Raw genomic sequence first — 5,391 nt, 5'->3', positions numbered from 1 at the left:
ACATTTCAGTCGTCATTTGACATTGGTGTGAACACGTCCTTCGGTCCCCACGCAAATCTACACACATGGCTATAACACTTTTGATCTAGATAAGCCAGTTTTTAGTCCTTTACTCACCCCATGTCACCCCTCCCTTCTGTCCCTGCTCAATCATGCCCCTCTTCCCCCTCTCTCTTTACACTACTCTGAATGCATTAGTTTACATGATCACATGGAACCATAGTAATACAGCCACACAAAGGTATACTCAGAAAGGTACGGTAAGGTAACTTTATTTATAAAGCACATGCACAAACTGAAAGTATGGCTCGACATTAGTCAGATTATGCTTACAGGCAGTATTGTCTGTGCAGGGTATCAGTTAATTTCAGATGTACACAGGTGAAGTGCTAAATACCTTTTGGCTACTGTATATGTAGGGAATCTCCAAGCCAAGCCTATTTACCATATCTCATCTCTCTCTATCTGACTCTGTGGCCATCACTTCCGTCTTCATAGACATGTCAAACAAGTTTCACCATGAGAGTTACCACAAGGCAAGATCAGAGTCTCACATTTAAAAAGATCACAAAATCAGCAAATATGAAGTTTGGTCAGATCCAATATGCAGCTTGTATTATGAGGTCATTAGGGGGGAAAGAGGCTGCATATCGGTCACCAGACACTGTCGTTGGTTGTCAAGTTGTTGTCAGACACTCAGGCATTCTATTTTAAACATAGTGAAGAGACGAGGTAAGTGTACTGATCAGAAAACAGCAGTTTGGCCTTCAGGTGGCAATGATCTTAAAATAAATTATTCCGGTATCTCTACATCACAATAATCATCATTCTCATTTTCCTGTGCTGAAGTCACATCTTCACGTAGTGCTTTTACTCTCTCAATGACTTCTTCTATTCTCATTCTCAGATATAGAAGAGTAAATATTGCCACAATAATGGAAATCCATATGACGAACAAGAAGTACCGATAGGATGGACCAAAAAACCCTGGAAAATAGGGAAATATAATTAATATCAAAAATATGAGAACAGAATCAAAGAAACAATATCATGAATTTGCAATGCTCATGTGACTTACATGGCAGAGCTAGGGATCTATGTATTGCGTATCTTCCTGACCCTGAATAATGTGTAAAAGAAACAGGATCATGAGCATGTAAACTACAGTAGGTCTATATATTATACTGTAATAGAAATGTGATATCAAAAACTCTATCCTGATCAACCTTACAGCAAATGAAATCCTTACCCATGTTGTTCATTCAGATGCATGCGCAACAGGGGCTGAATAAATAGGGTGTCAGTGATAAGTTTTTCACCTCCGGCTCCGGGTACGCGAACAGTGCAACTGACAACGGTGCAACACACCTCGCGTTTTTAAAAGCAGGATGCAAGCAATGTGCAAGTATAAAAGCAGGAAGCAAAAAATGTGAGGCTTTTAAAAACATGATGTGACGGAGCGATATGCACCCCGTCACTATAAATAGCGCTATGAGCGCTATTGAGTGCTTATGAACATTTTGAATGCTATTGAGTGCTTGGGCATTTCTCAGATTTCGGGCCTATTTGGGTAACTGAAATTTTGAAAAATAAAATTCTAAATTTTACTAATTGGTATGCATCAAGTTATCAGTCATTTTGATAGGAGTAACCTTGTGAGCTTGGTTGAGACCACAATATAAGGGAATTTATGATTTTTTGTCATTTTTCAGGTAAATGTCATTACCATCACATCATCTAATATGTACATTTTAAAGATGAAATGGTCAATCAATGATCAATCAATGATCAATTATGGTTTCACATGAAGTCTATTTTATCTTGAACTTATTAGAATTGTTGAATTTTACTTACAACATGAATTATAGTCGTTTAAGTATCTTATTTTTTGATTTTTTCACTCGACCCTGGCTTGGAATTTCATTTATTTGAAATAAATGCCATATATCATATCTGTTTTCATCCAGTGGCAATTTAGACTGTCCAACATTGTCAAAAATATCTAATTAATGTAATTTATTGTAATTTATACATAATCTATTGGCAAAAATATGCATGGTGATGGTGATGACATTGCAGTTCTGGTAATGACATTTGTTGCGGTGATGACAAATCACTGATCGTAATCTATTGCAATTAAATGTTTATAATTTAGAAACCCAAGTTGAACTGACTTTGTGAAAAAAAAAATTATTTCTTTTAAAAGGAGTACTTTAAATGTATCTGCAAAAATGTCATCACCAACACAGTCGTCATTACCACTACATTTCAAGCTATAATGTGCTGGTAATGACTGTGCTGGTGATGACATTTATACCGAAAAACTACCCTGAGAAGCAAAAATTATCACCATGCAAGTGTAGCTAGCTTTCTACATGTAATGTACATCATTTAAACTATTAAAATAATTTTAAAATTTCAGGAATATTCAAAAATACAGAAATACAATGCGTATGGTAATGACACATAATAAGTGTACATGCCCAAAACGAGGGATAAAGAGTAGATTTTCTTATGTTTCTGGACATCAAGGCATCAATCTTTCTGCTTGACACCCATGTATTCCACTGTGATATTAGGTGACCATGGTTACCAAATATTTTTTTGATTAAAAAACAGTAGCAAAGTGCTTTTATGTAGAGTGTGCTGGTAATGACGGCTAAACCATGGGACAGGTATACATTAAGCAAAATAAAGCAGGAAATGCATATATATGCATAATGTGTGCATGCAGTTCATTAGTTCAGATAACATTTAATTCATATGCATGATTTTTTAAATTAATTTTTGATAAATAATGTTTGAGATATGGCACAATATGTGAAAACTCTGGTTGCGGACAACACCAAAACACTGATATTGTACCATAAAACACCAATAAAATGTGTCTAAATCATGAGTAGGAGCAACCATTAAAAAAGTCTAGGCTTGTTTTTCTTTATACTAATTAGTGATGCTAAACATTATTAGATTTAATGTGTTTTTAATAGAATTACACCCTGTGGACAGAAATAGGCCCCAATTCTGGGAAATACCCGCTTATGAACATTGTGAGCGCTACATAACAATAGTGGACTGTTTTACTTCTACTCTAATAATGACTATGTGAAATAATATTAAGGAATCGGGTATGAATGCTTTGCAACTGTGACTCGGTTGGGACTTTTGGTATACTAGCGTGGCAACTACGTTATGAAGCGATGCAACTCTTAATTGACATTGTTAGCGAGTGCGGGAGGTTGCGGGTGTATTGGCATGATGCGCGCCATGCCGTGAGCCTTGCTTTCCACACACTCATCCATTCATTCACACAGGAGAACTTCATACTAATCGCGGAGCTTACCTGCAGCATTACCGATGTCTGCCAAAGCAGAGCGCATTGACTGTGGCTTCCTTATTCACGCAGGAGCGCCAACAAGTGGATTGTACCACATCCAGGAGGGGTGTTTTGCTCCCGTGTTGTATTGTATCATTGTTTAGCTGCAATGAGCTGTGATATTTAAATGTGGGCATATTAGCGTGTTCAACATGTAAGTTTGTATGTATTATACATGGTTTTGTTACTGAAATGTAATTCCTTCACTTAATTGATTTATGAATGTTGGTTTACTCCTGAGGGGAGGAGTTACTCACTTTATTACCTGTGTTCAGGTAATGGGGAATTCAGTCTATTCTGGACCTCTGTTGTGAGAGGTTTGTTGACTTGTGTAATTACAACCTTATTGCTGATAGTAAGGATTTTGTTAACGGCAAACTTTGAATGTTAAATGTACCAGTCTGTCTTGTCTGTTCACCTGCCGGCAGCTTAAAAATAAATAGCTTTCTTCATACTGGAACAATCTTTCCTGGTGACTGCCTCCACCGCTCAACTCACTACTTCACATTTGGTGGCAGCGAAAAACTCCCAGTGGCCAGGGGGCAGTATAACCATGGACTTTGTACATCAGTATGGCTCCTAGAAAGAAGAAAGCGGGGATGGCTGAAGGCGGAGCTGTTGGTGATGTGCCGCCACCTGGAGGTGGGGATGAACAGGATGAGGAGCTGAGAAGTATGTTTCGGAACTTCATGATGACGCAGCAAGCGCAAGAGGATCGATACGAGAGAGATATGGCTCGGCAAGAACAGAGATGGAGAGTTCTGCAGCATCAATTCTCTCTTCTTCAAGGAGAGGTGACTCGGGACAGGCGTGAGATAGGAGCAGCGGCCAAGGGTTTGTCTGTATCTGCTCCTGTATCTACGGTAACTAGTCCTTTGGCAAGACCGGGCGTCCTGGATCAGACGACTGCTTCAAGGGTTCCAGTTCCAGCAGCTCCGGTTGTGGTTCCGGTGGTGGCACCAAGGGCCGCACCCGCAGCATCAGTTCCAGTGCAGGCAACGATTCCAGCGGTGACTCAGGGAGTGGCTCCAGTCATGACAACAGCGGCGGCAGCATCAACAACCACAGCACCAACGGCCAGTGCTCCAGGAGGGGGTCCAACGCCAGGTGGATTGACTGTTCCGTGGACCCAGTGGGGGGCAGGTATGCACACTTCAGCGTCCTTTCTACCCATGGGGCATTTTCAAAATGACATGGCAAGCCCCCCAGTGTCAAGCCCTGTGGCTGTGGACTACTCACACTTTCCTCACTATGCTGGCTGGAGGGGTCCAAGGTTGCAAAGATATGTGGAAGGTGAAGACATTGAACACTTTTTAACAGCCTTTGAGCGAATAGCTAGTGCAAGTGGTTGCCCTAGATCAGAGTGGGCAATGCACTTAGTGCCTTTGCTTACGGGGAAGGCAAAAGCAGCTTATATAGCAATGGACTTTGACGAAACAATGGACTATGATAATGTTAGAATGGCAATACTGGACAAATTTGAAATCAACCCAGAGACTTATAGACAGCGCTTCCGGTCATTAGAAGTACAGCTGGATGAAACCCCCAAAGAACTGTACACCAGGCTTAAGGAGCTCTATGAGAAGTGGGTGTGCCCAAAGGCTCGTTCTAAAGAAGAGATTGGGGAGCTTCTTGTACTTGAGCAGTTTTTAAGAATGGTGAACAGCGAGGTGCGTCTGTGGATTAAGAAGCACGACCCCAGCAGTGCCAAAGAAGCGGTCAGCTTGGCAGACGCATTCATGTCGGCACAGAGAGGCTCAAGACAGTATAAGTTGGGCTCTAGTAGGCCATATGAGGCACCAAAGCCAGGCAGGCCTGAGGGTGGTCAGGTTAGCGGTGAGCGGAGGAGTGAGCGTCCACCCAAAGCTCCCAGTGAAGAACCGGTGTGCTATCACTGTGGTCAGACAGGCCATATCAAGCCTAAGTGCCCCCTTAGAAAGCCTAAAGTGTCTCATGTGTGCTACATTCCAGATGGTGAGGTCACTGATTGTCTGGGAGAACAATGGGAGTCAATG

General features: G+C 41.2%; 1 long non-coding RNA gene across 1 annotated transcript; it reads right to left on the bottom strand.

The window, feature by feature from the left end:
• Positions 1-317: 317 nt before the first annotated feature.
• LOC143116486 (uncharacterized) lies at positions 318-1,330 on the bottom strand. The gene is made up of 3 exons (XR_012985803.1): positions 1,250-1,330; positions 1,079-1,120; positions 318-987 (listed from the first exon to the last, which is right to left on the bottom strand). It is a non-coding gene; the product is annotated as an uncharacterized LOC143116486 (long non-coding RNA).
• Between the last annotated feature and the right edge of the window lie 4,061 nt (positions 1,331-5,391).

This window comes from Alosa pseudoharengus, unplaced genomic scaffold (assembly GCF_046254945.1).
Source record: "Alosa pseudoharengus isolate Yale_2024_CS ecotype anadromous, Long Island Sound unplaced genomic scaffold, YU_APseudo_1.1 YU_APseudo_1.1_scf_11, whole genome shotgun sequence".
NCBI lineage: Eukaryota > Metazoa > Chordata > Actinopteri > Clupeiformes > Clupeidae > Alosa > Alosa pseudoharengus.
Note: the sequence above shows the minus strand (reverse complement) of the source record. Positions and strands in the feature narration are given on the sequence as shown.